The following is a 14,832-nucleotide window of genomic DNA, read 5'->3' as shown; positions in this document are numbered from 1 at the left end:
TTTATATAGAAGAGGTTTCTACACACAAACCCATTTGTGTTTTTCCCTACCAATGCTACCAATATCACCAGTAATCCTATATTTCCTACGTCATTTATGTAGAATACTAAATTTGCCGATCCTTAGTTTTCATAGAATGCAACTCTAATCGTACCCAAGTTTCTTATTTAATGAATCTCGTTTCGAGTGGTGGCGAATCAACGATGTAATTCCACCCAGAGCTTCACAGGCGTGGATGTTTTTATCCCACCTCTCAGTGTTACACGATGAAGCGCAACAGGATTTTAAGTTTAGATGTAGTTAAAATGAGAAGCTGCAGAAAGCTTGGACATAAAAGAAATACTGAAGTTACATAAAGACGATGAAAATATTTATTGTGAAGAAAAAGCAAAATTTCTTGTAGTTAATGGGTGGTTAGTTACTGAGCTTTCCCCTGCAGCTAATTCCTATGACATTTAACGACTTGGCCACAGCTGACTCTTCAGGCCCTAGCGTTTGCTAGAGGCACCTAAAAGCCACCGGCCCATGGGCCGCGCTATCGAACGTCTATACTGAGCGCGATGTGCTGCGGAACGCTGAGAAACTATGCGACTTATGCAGACGCTGCGCGTGCCTCGACATACTATATGCGATCGCAGCCCGCTCCAGCTACTCGCAAATTATAATATTTACGAAACGGAAGAGCTTAAAATTCCTACGGTAATTCAGTTGAAACGCACATTTCCTCGCTTGACCATATACTACTGATTATGACCTGTCTAATGTACAGACCATCTCCAACATACATGATCATGTTTTAAGCCAAAAAGTACCATGTCCAATTAATACAAGTTCCATTACAAATAATGCTGTAACAATTTGTAATAGCTCCCACGTAAGAATTTTATTTCATCGTTCTCACTTTTTAGTAAACTCCTAAGTCATTCTTACGATCACTGTTGCCTTTTTCAAAACTCAAGAAATACAACGCTTCAAACAGGAAGGTGTACAATATCTTACTGCAAGTAGCGCAAGCTTTCTTTTAGATAAACCCAATCGAACTAACTCCTCAGAATGGCAGATGTATGAGAACCTATCACAATACATTAAGTTTGGTAAAATGTCTGGATCCAGCGGGACGCGAACCAGCAACACATCACCCGTTGGCTTACAATTCCACATCTTCACTCCTGTCGCTACGCCGACCGTGAATGACACATGACCAATTATCACGAGCCCAGAACAGGTGGTGCAAGCGATGTCTTACTTATAGCAAAGGCACAGCCCATTAACGCCAGATTTCGCCGCACTGTCCTTAAGGATACGTCCGTCGTACGCCCCACATTGGTTTCTGCTGTTTTCACGAAGTGTTGCTTGTCTGTTAACACTGACAACTCCACGCAAACGCGGCTGCTGTCTGTCTTTTATCGTAAATGTCTTCTTAACTGACAAATTACAAAAAATTGTACGAAGATAAATGCGTTTTGAATTGCATATTTTCATAATTCGAATCTTACAGTAATTTTTTAACACCAATATGACGTTTCTCGCTGTTTTACTACAAAAAATCGCTCAATTAGCGACGGGTTTTCGAGGTATCTTCAGTTTGCTGGTGATTCGAAACGTCGTGTACTGAAGTCTCTCTAGGTAGCATGGACTCAACAAGTCGGTGGAAGTTCCCTGCACAAACACTGAGCCATGCTGCCTCTATAGTCGTCCATAATTGAGAAAGTGTTGCCAGTCCAGAATTTTGTGCAAGGACTGACCTCTCTAGTATGTCTCATGAACATTCCATGGTATTAATGACGGGCGATCTGACGGCCAAATCAATCGTTCGAATTGCCTAGAACGTTCTTCAAACCTAACGCGGACAACTGTGGGCTAGTGATAAGGCGCAATGACATCCATAAAAATTACATCGTCGTTTGGGAACAGTAAGTCTATCAATGGCTGTAAATGGTCTCCAAGTAGTCAAACGTAACCATTTCCAGTCAATGATCCGGTCAGCCCATTCCATGTAAACAAAGAGTTCACCCTTATGGTGCTATCACCGATTTGCTCAGTGCCTTTTGGACAATTTGGATCCGTAGCTTTGTGGCATCCGCGCCACGCTCTAACCCTACCATCAGCTCTTACCAACCGAAATCGGGACCCATCTCCCCAGAGAGGTAATGCCTGAAATTTGGTATTCTCGGCATAAGCTCGATACCGTGGATCTTTGAATATTTGATTCCCTGGCAATTTCCGAAATGGAATGTTCCTTGATTCCAGCTCCAACTACCATTCTGCGTTCGAAGTCTTAATTCCAGTCGTGCGGTCATAATCACGTCAGTAATCTTTTCACACGAATCACATGAGTATGAATGTCAGATCCCCTTCTATATCCCGTGTACTCCATATTACTGCAACCTATGTATGTACATATCGCTATCCCATTACTTGTCACCTTAGTATATCTAATTGTGGACTTCTCGCGACTCTGTGGTGAAGAGAGATGCGTCATGTGACGTAGCTGGCGTTCTTGCATCTTCTTGGTCTACGTTCAATTGCACGTTCAGAATGTCTAACAAAATGATCTGAAAGTCTGGCTGAAGTGATTTTCCTCGCTGTGACGTCAGAAACTCGGCACGCCCAACGTTCGACGGCAGGGTCCTTGTACCGACGGCATAACCACACCTCCCGCAGTGTGTTTGGACAAGGACGCTGCGCCCAACATCAGCGCAGTCATAGGACGAGACGGGATGCATCCATTCAGCCGAGCGAGGCCTGCAAGTGGGACACGCGAGGTCTGTGAACCGTGCAGAGCGGCCGGACAGCGGCCGCTGAAAGCAGAAGCACGTAGCGCGCGTCCCAACACTGGCTGCAGGTTGGGGTGGAGGGGGGACAGGCTTCCAGCGCTGGTCGGATGGCGCAACTGCCGACAGCTCACAGCTGGGCGGCCGACCTTCAGCTGACGACCCGAGCAGCACACACGGCGACGCCTGCTCCTGCCCCATTTTCACAACCACCATTTCGCGCTTTCAGGTGTTCCGCCGCCTTTACGCAAGTAAGGAACTATCAGCTGATCTACCGTTTCCAAGGTTACTTGATCTGCTAGGATGGCGACCCCCTTTTTTCCTACTTAAAAAGCACATAGGAATCAGGGTCTAACGTTGCGCAGGTGACCGTACCAGTAAGGTCGAAGCACTTGCCGTCCCATGATCTAGCTTTAGAGCCAATGCAGGCTCATCAGGTGGTGAGCATTTATTGTACACTGCATAACTAGTGCTGCTAGTCCCAGCTCCAGTCCGAAAAGTACGAACTATTTGGGAATGGGCCTGCAGTGGTTGGGAATTAGACAACTGGAGAGTTAAAGGTTTGTACGAGCTTAATAGATGCAAGAATAATTTAGGGAAAGAAGGATGCAAAAAGGGAAGCAAGGGAGATTACGGTTTTCATTCGACATTCACGACTAGATACACGGAGACTGAACATCAATTCCGATTCGGAAAGAAAATCGGGCGTCTCTTATCAAAGAAACAAATCAAGTATTCAAGCACAGATCTAAAGACTGTGGGGCAAAGCATTGTGGTCATGATACAACACTCCAAAGAACATTTTAATGAAGCCAATTATATATTTACATAATTATATTAATTACGATGTTTCTGGACTAATCTTCGTGACAAAAGCAGCATGAAGCCGGTCTGAAAATGACAGAGAATTCTGCAGAATTACAAGTTATGTTTAAAACAGAATAGCTTTCAGTTGCTCCTTCGAAGGCCACCCAAACGTGGATGACCGGCTGTGGTAACTATGCCACCGACATCGGCGGAGACTGCCGATGTCTTCAGATCAGTATGTCACTATGTTCATGGTCACAATGCAGCCGATTTCAATGAACAACAATCAGTGAAATTCAAATCAAACTGTTTTCTTTGGCCAAATCGGCCGACGTTCTCATACACGAAATATGGACTGTGAGAAGCTGGTAAGTACAGTCCAAAGAAGTAGTTTGTGTCATCTTGATGTGAAATTTCATGATAGGAATAGTGTTTGGAATCTATGGACTGAAATTGCAGCTTCAGTGGAAACCACAAGTAGGCAAACACACTAATGGAAACTTTAGGTGTAAATTATAATCTCAAAACAATAGAGCATACAGGTGCCATGGCATTCATCAAGTTCACGCAGGTTAAAATATATTCTAACCTCCTCAACAGAATTAATTATAACCTACCCTAACCTCACGGATCTCGCCAGTGACTGAGGAAGGAAGTCGGAAGTACTGTGACCAAGCTGTAGGCCGGCATTATCGGGCGACCTCTGGCGACGGAGTCCGGTATTCGTCGTCAGTGGCACTGTGAACGCAACTTTACGGACGGACAAACCGCTGAGAACATTCCAGCCAGTTAAAGGCGCACATGTTCAGGCCGGGGGCACCTGCTGGCAACAACACATCTGATACGCTTCTGGAGTTTACGGATGGAAATTGCCAACTAATGGAAGCGGAGTAAGCCAATACAAAAAGGGAAAGATCTTTCAGCAAGAAAAAAAAAAGCAACTCTCACTTCTCTGACAGCAGGATGTAACGGAATTCCTCTCATTAACACGTGGTACTGCCGTCATCCTTAGACCTGTCTTCAGAATCGTAGTGACAAGTTAAATACTGACGATAGTGAGTGCATTGTCCCATTTTTTATTGTTTAGTTATTCTATCATTTTTATTTGATAGTCTTCCCTGGATCATTCTAATCTGATATACAGAGGTTTATACAGGTTGTAATTATTCAATAATACAATACAGTTCAATATTAATTCAGTATGATACTTCAACATTACAATAGTTGCTAATTTATTGTTGACGAATGTTTTGTTCTTCCGTCTGTCCAACACCATTCTTTCAGATATATTGAACTCCGTTTGCAGCCTCGTTTGTGTGTCTTGCAGCATTCTGGTTTTCCCGTTTTGTTTTTACGTCAGTACTGTAATTTCTGTTATTTTCCTTAATTTCTGTGGTCCATCAAACGTTGATCTTACTATTTTTCTATATTTCCTTAATGATTCCTTCTTCTGCTGTTTCATCACATGTCCAATGAATGAGATTTCTTCCCGAATGTGCTCAAATACTGTTTTATTTTATTGTATACTATTGCCACTTGAAACTATTTTCCAACACCCATTTACTTTATGTTCTTTATTTATGAGTAAACTAATTATTCTCCTTTCTATCTTCAGTATTTTTGTCAATTTCTACTGTACCAGTTCTGCGCATTGTTTCAGTTACGTAATTTATTTCTGGTCTTTAACTTTTATGTTGTTTTAATTTTGCATCTATGTTGCTGTTTGATTTGTTGGGCGCTCAAATGTGCGGTCATCAGCTCCCGTACGAAGTCAAAATTTTTACACAGTCCAATGTTTTTACACAGCCTAATAATGTAGGCAATGTCACAAATTATGATGATGAAATGATGACAACACGAACTCCTAGTCCCCGGGCAGTCAAAATCCCGAAACCGGCCGGGAATAGAACTTGGGACCACTTCTGCACCTATCGATATTTTGTTGTTGTTGTACAGTGTATGTTTTGGTAGTGCAATTGGCTTTGTTCAGTTTTTTATTCTACTCCGCCATGGCGGCTTCTCGTTTAGATTGTAAGTTAGTATTTCACCCAAATATTTAAATTTAGCAACCGTTTTGATTTCTTGTCCTCCTCCTGTAATTTTCTTTGCAAGTGGTGGGTCAATTAGCATTCTCTCTTTTTTTCCAAATCATATTTCAAGGTCACGTCTCTGTGTTATTTCCTGTAGTAAAAGTTATATTGTTTAAATTATGATTACTGTGAATTATGCTGAAGTGATGCACTCAATATTAGCAAGAAACTTATTACACTATGTGATCAAAAGTATCCAGACACCCTCCAAAAGTATTAGGTGCATTGTGCTCCCACCCACTGCCAGGTACTCCACATCAGCGATCACAGTAGTCATGGGACATCGTGAGAGCAGAATAGGGCGCTCCACGGAACTCACTGACTTCGAACGTGGTCAGGTGATTCGGTGTCACTTGTGTCATACGTCTATACGCGAGATTTCCACACTCATGAACATCCCTAGGTCGACTGTTCCCGATGGGATAATGAAGTGGAAAAGAGAAGGCAGACGTACAGCACAAAATCTCGTCTGTTGACTGATAGACCGCAGACAGTTCAAGAGGGTAGTAATTGGCAGACATATATCCAGATCATCACACAGGAACTCCAAACTGCATCGGGACCCACTGCAAGTACTATGTCATTTAGGAGGGAGGGAGGGGAGAAAACATGGTTTTCACGATCGAGCGGCTGCTCGTAAGAGACACATCGCGCCGGTAAATGCCAAACGACGCCTCGCTTGGTGTAAGGAGCGCAAACATTGGATGGTTTGAACAGTAAAAAAACGTTATGTGGAGTGACGAATCACGGTACACAATGTGGCGATCCGATGGCAAGGTGCGGATAACGTCATCTGCCAACAGTAAAATTCGGAGGTAGTGATGTTATGGTGTAGCCGTGTTTTTCATGGAGGGGGCTTGCACCCCTTGTACTATGACAGTACAGCCCTACATTGCTGTTTTGAGCACCTTCCTGCTTCCCACTGTTAAAGAGCCATTCGGGGATGGCGACTGCATCTTTCAACACTATCGAGCACCTGTTCATAGCACACGACCTGTGGCAGAGTGGGTACACGACAATAACACAATACTGACATGAATGCTATAGAACGTCTTTGGGATGTTCTGACATCGTGCCAGGCCTCACCGACCGACATCGATACCTCTCCCGAGTGCAGCGCTCCGTGTAGAATGGGCTGCCATTTCCCAAGAAACCTTCCAGCACCTGATTGAAGATATGCCTGCGAGAGAGTAAGCTGTCACCAAGGCTAAGGGCGGGCCATGACCACAATGAATTCCAGCATTACCAATGGAGGGCGCCACGAACTTTTAAATCATTTTCAGCCAGATATCCAGATACTTCTGATCACATCGTGTGTATTAAAAGATTCGATGTACGTTATTATTAAATCACTGCGAACTGTGTTATGTCAAAAGTGGAAATGACGGCAAATTATACCTGGATGACAATCAATAAAATTTTTCAGGGCATGTGACTGCATTGTCAAATGCGAAATTTCCAACGTCTCGGCCTCTGTTTTTGCTAAATGCTGCATGACAAAAACTTTATTTCTTATGTATTAGCGGAAGAGGCTGTTATTGTAAGCCGACAGTATACTGATGGTGAGGACTGTCAGACGTCCTTCATTGGTGTTTGCGTTATGTCTGATCACTGGTGGGACCATCCTCACTGGCCACAGAGTACCGGCATGCATCAGCATGTACTAAGCAGCAAGTAAACAGCGCTACGTCACTACTGTTGCCCGTTTCTCACTCGCCTATTTTCACCACAGGCAAGCAATAAGTACACAGCAATCAAAAACATCTACTTCCAACAATGACAGGAAATAATGCGAACACCAATAACTGACGTCTCACATGCCCCCTTTTCATCCTCAATACCCGATCAGATTACAGTAACAGCCTCTTATGCCAGTACATAAGTACTACTCATTCAGCAGTTAGCAGAAACACCCTGAGGAAGGCCGATTGCAACAGTGACCGAAACATCTAAGAAATTTGTACACTGGCAATGCAGTCACATACCCTGAATAATTTTATTTACTGAGACAACGGCAGAAGAGCCCTACAATCACATACAGGGTATCAGGGTGAGTTGAGATGGGAGGACAAAGTATGAAACTATGGCCTCCAGCCCCAACAACGGAGCGACGCCTGCTGTCATTTATTTGCCTGTAAAGATTCAGGAATATCATGAAAAATCTGAATCGCGACGATCTGAAACACTGTCCTTCCGAATTCGAGCCCAGTGCCCTATCACTGCGCCAGTTATCTCCGACAAGATCTGAAATTTTAAAGAACTTTTACATATGCGTAGTAACTGAGTAAAAAGACGTGAAGATCAACAGAAACATTCATTGAAAGGTACATATATAGATACATACAAATGCACCATACATATCCAGTTGTCAGACTACGCGCTGCTTCCACAAACTGCCTCTATTTCTTTTTTGTGCGTGGTTCCTCCTGGGTCTTCAGTCCCCACAGCTGCCCTGGCCTTTGCCAGGTCCTCCATCAAGCGCTGCCTTTGTCGTCATATGGGGCATCTGATGTTTGATTTCCCCTCAAGTGCTCTCTTCGTATGTATGTCTGATGGCATACGGGCTACGTGGCCCACCTACTGTATTTTTTTGCTCTTCAGCTTCTACAGTTGTGTTGGTTGTTGCATGACGAGCTGTATTTCCTCATTCTTGCTCCTCCTTCACTCTCCTTTATCTAAGATTGCTCCCCACATCATTATTATTCTCCTTTCAAATATTAATACTTTTTCCTTTTCTCGCTTAGTCATGCGCCAGGTTACTGAACCGTAAATGGATGTTGAGCGTATCACGGTGTTTGTACTCTCCTCTTAGTATTTGCTGACATTGATTTTGAAATGAGCGTCTTTCTAAGGGAAGACATGCATTTCATTAGCAATGCTATCCATCCTGTGACAAATACCGAATAAGGAGAAGCACTAAGATCATATCAAAAGCTAGGCAAGGCGATGGTAAAACTGCCTTAGGGGAAGCTTTCGCTGTGCGATTTGGAGCAGTTGCTTACTACGCCGCTGGCTGCAGACGCAGGGAGACCCCCTCGCGAACTCGCTTCTTTCTTTCTCCGGGTCTCCAGCTGGGGCCTCTTTCCCTCGTTGCTCCCCTTCTGAGCCGCGCATAGTTTGTGCTGCCAACGAACTCTCCGCTGTTTTCAAAGCAGCGGCGGCAGATGTTACGTCCTGAAAGCCGGCGAGGCCGCCATCAGGTGGCGGCCGCGCTGGGCCGGGCCGGGTCGCTCGATTTCCTTTTCTTCGCCGCGACGACGTCGCGTCCCCCTCCTTCCAGGTGCGCACCTAGCAAGCAGGGCACACGTAACGGCCGCGAACTGCGGGGCCACGCAATGCCGACACCACTGCTAAATCCTCCTCTCGGCATGCCTTCTTACTCTGTGGTCTCAACACTGCTACGTATTCCCTCGCATTTGTTGTTAACTGGCTGAAATCTGCTTCCCACGAAACTTAAATCACGCCTTGCCGACAACAGTGGCGTACAGTTGTAATGGGAGGTGCGTCTTCTTGCCTCGAAGTCAGCACACAGCATCACTGGCGCATTTAACTCCTTCCTGCCCCACCCTCCCCTCCGTTGGTCTCTGCGCCAGACGTCAGTCAGCTGCATCACTAACAATCGATGTGTGATATGACCTTACCCCTCCCCCCTCCAACATTCCAATGCGGATGACGCCGGAATGGATCGTACTGCGCACTTCTGCTTCTCAGTAGCTTTGTTTCAGTCGGTTATGAGTGTTCGTAGCGAATAGTCATTGTTGCGAGGTGGCGTTAATTTGACTTTGCAGGGGGACGACGCGACCCCACCACACAGTTTACGTTACGAACTCTGTGACTTTGAACACTTTATGCCTTGTATTACGCACAAAAATATCACTTGGTATGGGAAAGAAGGTCTGAGTGTGTGTCTCAGATCCAGCTTTGGAGGCTACTGTCACTCTGTGGTTACGTGAGGTGGAAGATGCTGAAGACAATGGCACGGAACATTTTAACGAAAGTGATCCTGAACGCAACATTGAGCACGATACTGAATCTGAACGGGATACATATATAAGCTAATGATCAGTGTGAATGACTTGAAGGAACAAAACAAAACAGCCGCAACAGATACAAATCTGCTTTTAGTGTATGTGTGTATAACTGAATTTTCTTACGGTCGGCGCTTGTGAAATTATCTTAAATTTAAGCCAGGCTGATTAATATGAGTTTTGTTCCACATTTTGGACGCTAATGCACAAAACTGAACTGCTCTTTATTACCAAAGATATGAAGTTTTTCTGTAATTAGAAGATACAATGTAATTTGAAGCTGATGCACTAACGAAATACTTTTTACAGCCCATTGTTGTTAGACTTTGTAAAGCTGTTTTGATGTCAATAAACACTAAACAACAAGGGGAATAGCCTGTATTCATTACTTTATATTTCTGTCCAAACGCCTGTCTAGAAAATGCAGTTAGGTTCTGGGGTATCCAAGTACGCCACGACACAGTTTATTTTATAAAACGTTCACGCCAGATGATTAACAGCCCAAGAAGAAACGTTCTTTGTGCGTGTCATTCGCAAATACGATAGACAGCAGGCAAACAGTAACTTCCATTTCAATTAGCAGAACCTCATGAGCACAAGTACTGAACAGCGACACTTTTATTCAAAATGAACGTGGAACGCTGCAGCTGTGATCAATACAGGGTTCCAGAAATGACTGCAACCTATCGCCTTTCGTGATGGTAGAATTAGTTTTAATTCTCCAACTACCGGTTTCAAATTGCCTAGCGACTTACATGGCGCAGTTTCAGGATTCGTTGGTCGTGTAGGTGTGACAAGACTCGATGTGGCGAGGAATTTGAAAAATTTTACATTGTAAAATGATAGCATTACTTAGTACTTTTATTTCTATGGAATTTCGTAGGAATCAAATAATTACAAGTAATGTCGTTAAGTCGATCTCATGATTCTACGATATTAATAACTCGACAGTCACGGCTTAATAGCGTTGATTTCTTTTCCGTCTTGTCACAGGTACTGAATCACCCGCATTATCCTAGTAACGAGTAGTTAGAGAGCAGAAGAATGAACAAGCCGGATCGCTTCAACGTGATCAGCAGCGTTTTGGAGTCCGCGTCAGCGCCTTGTACGGGGAACGCCACGTCCCGTGTGAAGGCGCCTTTCGGCTAGGCGCGCATGAACGATTTTTAAGCCGACAGATCACAGTAGCGTTTGACTCCGACGATGATATACAGATGTACGCAAATAAGCTACAGAAAAAATTTGCTGTTAAGTCAGGCATATAAGTTTCCACGTATCGCCGCCCATGTGTTGCTTTTAATCAGTCGATTGAATCACATTTTGTAGAAGCAGTGCAAAAGCGCAAAGTCCGTTTGCTTCAAATTTTAAATAAGCAAAATCCAACTCGCTAAAATTGACTGACATTAAGGTAGGGGAGAGATTTTCCATCACTAAGTACTATCACTAACGTTCTGAAAAAGTGATATGTAGGGGGGAGGAAGAAAACTTACTTTACGGCCAAATTCAATGTCATTTTGCCGAATTCTCTTTTAGCGATTTCGATTTTTTTTACGTATTCGGTGGTTTTTTTTCTTAAATTCGTTTTTGCCGAATTTCTTGTTGTTCCTTGCAAAATTCGGTGTAGGGTTGAATGACTTGCTTTTGTCTATCAAATGAGGCGTTTCAACCAAATTTTTCGCCAAATTTGGTACTGATTGTTTTGACAAATTCGACTGTATATTTTTTAACTCAGTGTAGTTTTCGTCGTCGTACCGAAATTAGTTACGCAGTAGTTGAATTTTGATTTTAATATTATACACGAACTTCAGCCATGAGGGATTAGAAGCCAATGTACGAATATTAGTATACTGACGTCTACACATTTATAAAGTTTTTGTACACTAAAATTCCAAATTTTCGTAAGGAAGCTGATTTCACGTTATTTCGCTAGAAGCCGCTAACTTCGCGTTATCGTTTTGCCAAATTTTCCTGTCCCTGGTAACATCAATTGTAATTAACGAATGAAACCCCCTTGATCGACATTCCGGTGTAAATCTTACACTCTTACACACAGAACCACACGGCCAAAGCGTGGATCTGATGTTTTGCGAGATTTCCCGATCAGGTCACCGAAGTGAAGTGCTATCGATCGGGCGTCCAGCACCACCCGATCTTCCGAGCGCTGTTGGCAAACGGGGTGCACTCAGCCCTTGTGAGGTAAACTGAGGAGCTACCTTACTGACGAGTAGCGCCTCCGGTCTCAAACTAACGTACGGCCTGGAGAGCGGTGTGCTGACCACATACCCCTCCATATCCGCATTCAGTAACGCCTGTGGGCTGAGGATGACACGGCGGCCGATCGGTACCGTCGGACATTAATGGCCTGTTTGAGCGGAGTTTGGTTTTTTCCTTAGTTGAAAGAGGCACTACATGGGCGTGTGGAAGTAGTAAGACTGCCTGGCAGTGACAGTTGCCACCTTAAACGTTTATCCGGGGTCAAAGCTGCAAGGTCAAAATGAAGGCTCAGCGAAGATTGAGAGCTGAGGAGGACGTTAAGGCGCACACTCACGTGTCCCACGTAATCTGCGAGGAAGGACACACAAATTGCGGTGTTAACCGCGCTTAATGCCACAGCAATTCGCGTTTAGATGAGTAAGAGCTGAGGGAATTATGAAATTCGTGGATAAATTCCGCACCACCGTTGGACAAGCAGGGTCCAATACCTCATGAGTAAAGATCGTAGGAAAGAATAATCCTCAAATAGGATTTACCAAGGCTCTGTACATTGCCTGGTTTAGTAGTTATTGTTTAATGTACCCTTTGATGACCCGTGTAACAGCTGTCATTGGTATGCAAATGCTTTAACACACACTGCGAGCGGCTAACACTGCTCCGACACATACTATGGTTTATATAGCTGCATCCGTTTGTTTAATGAAATCCTTCTCTTAGAGAGATTGTTGTCGAATGCCACATTAAGTATTACTGCGTGATTATTATGTACGGAAGTGTACGATCTGATGTAAGATTATTATGCTGGCCTGTTTAGATCGAAGTGCGCTACGCTTTATACCGCGGGTAGGCTGTGGTGTTGTCTTGGGATTCAAACGATTTTAACATACTACATAGTTGTCGACTATTAATGTCATCATAGACGATCTGTTAAGGCATTACAAACGCCAGTACGCACTGAAAAACGATCAACAGCTTACACGCGACAGGAGTACTGGCAATTATCTTTTATTGAAACTACTAACCAGGATGGAGGACAGTTGTCTTTCACATTACGAAGCCACAGATATTTATTTAACGGTCGGCTTGATATTAGTTTACATTCCTACATACAGTTGTACACAGACAGCACGCTGACTACACAGAATAAAATCAACTTGATACAAAAACAAAAGATGCTCATACCTTTATCGGCAAATGTTCTACACTTGTCGCTGTGATTGGTTTGTATACATGGTGGAAACAGGAAAGCAGGGATCATACGGACAATGACGTACGCTGCAACCATCAGCACTTCACAACTAGAGCTGAGTGTGATGAAGTTGGCTACCTGAACTATGGGATTAATTTATGTTGTGTAACACAACCCCCCTCCTCTCTTCTGACTGAACTTTCCAGTACAATCCTCGTGCCATCCAATCTACACTTGCCTGACAAATATAGCTCAAGTAGCTCTGAGCACTATGGGCCTTCAACATCTGAGGTCATCAGTCCCCTAGGCTTAGAACTACTTAAACATAACCAACCTAAGAACATCACACACATCCATGCCAGAGGCAGGATTCGAAACTGCGACCGTAGCGGTTGCGTGGTTCCAGACTTAAGCGCCTAGAACCGCTCGGCCACACAGGCCGATACTTGCGTGACAAAAGTCGTATAATAGCTACTAATCGCGTTGAACCACCTTTCGCCTGCCGTTGTGCAGCAACTCAACGTGGCACGAGATGAAGTCGTTATAAATCCCCTGCAGAAATGTTGAGCCTTGCCGTTCGTTAGTGCTGAAGTGTTGCCGGTGCAGAATTTAGTGCACGAACTGACCTTTCGATTATGTCCCATAAACAGTTGATGGGAATTTATGCAGGGCGATCTGGGTGGCAAAGTCATTCGCACTAATTGTTCAAAATGTTTTTCCAACCAATAATAAACGATTTGGACCGGTAAGATGGCTCACTGTTATCCATAAAATTACATCGACGTTTGGGAACATGAAGTGTCGAAGTAGACGAACAATCATTTCTAGTCAATGATCGGTTCAATTGGATCGGAGACCCAGTCCATTCGATGTGAACACAGCGCACACTTTTATGGAGCAACCACCAGCTTGCACAGTGCCTTGTCGACAGCTTGCCTCCATGGCTTCGGGTCTGCGGCGCACTCGTCTCAAAAAGTGGCGCTGAGCACTATAGGACTTAACGTCTGAGGTCATCAGACCTAACTAACCCAAGTACATCACACACATCCAGGCCCGAAGCAGGATTCGAGCCTGCGCCGTAGCGGTCGCGAGGTTCCAGATGAAGCGCCTAGAACCGCTATGCCACATCGTCTGGCCTACCATCGGCTCATACCAATTGAAATCGAGACTCATCTAATCCGGTCACGGTTTACCGTTACCAGTATCCGAGGGTGCAACAGATGTGTTACGAGCACAGGCGAGGCACTGCAGGCGATGTCGTGCTGGTAGCAAAGGCACGCGTTGGTCGTCTGCTGCCACAGCCATCGATGCCAAATTTCGCCGCACTATCCTTAGTTCGTCTAAGGACAACACTAATTTCTGCGGTTATTTCACGCAGCGCTACTTGTCTGTTAGCACTGACAACTCCCCTACGCTAACGCCGCTGCTCTCGGTCGCTATGTGGAGGCTGTCGGCCACTACGTCGTCCGTGGTGGCAGGTAATGCCTGGAATTTGGTATTCTCGGCACACTCTTGACACTGTGGATCTCGGAATATTGAATTCCCTAACGATTGCCGAAATGTAATGTCCAATGCGTCTAGCTCCAACTACCATTCCATGTTCAAAATTATTATTTCCCATCGTGCGGCCATTATCATGTCGGAAACTTTTTCACATGAATCATCTGGGAACAAGTAAGAGCACTGTGTAGGCTAAACTATCGCCATTGTATACATGCATTCGCTATCCC

At 44.4% G+C, this 14,832-nt stretch overlaps 1 protein-coding gene across 3 annotated transcripts in view; it reads right to left on the bottom strand.

Annotated features, from left to right (window-relative positions):
* The window catches only part of LOC126277966 (rhophilin-2), a 1,086,271-nt gene that overhangs the window by 331,979 nt on the left and 739,460 nt on the right, over positions 1–14,832 (bottom strand). The gene's annotated exons all lie outside the window — the stretch shown is intronic.

The sequence above is a fragment of the Schistocerca gregaria genome, chromosome 6 (genome assembly GCF_023897955.1).
Source record: "Schistocerca gregaria isolate iqSchGreg1 chromosome 6, iqSchGreg1.2, whole genome shotgun sequence".
Classification (NCBI taxonomy): Eukaryota; Metazoa; Arthropoda; class Insecta; order Orthoptera; family Acrididae; genus Schistocerca; species Schistocerca gregaria.
This window is presented reverse-complemented; position numbering and strand designations above follow the sequence as displayed.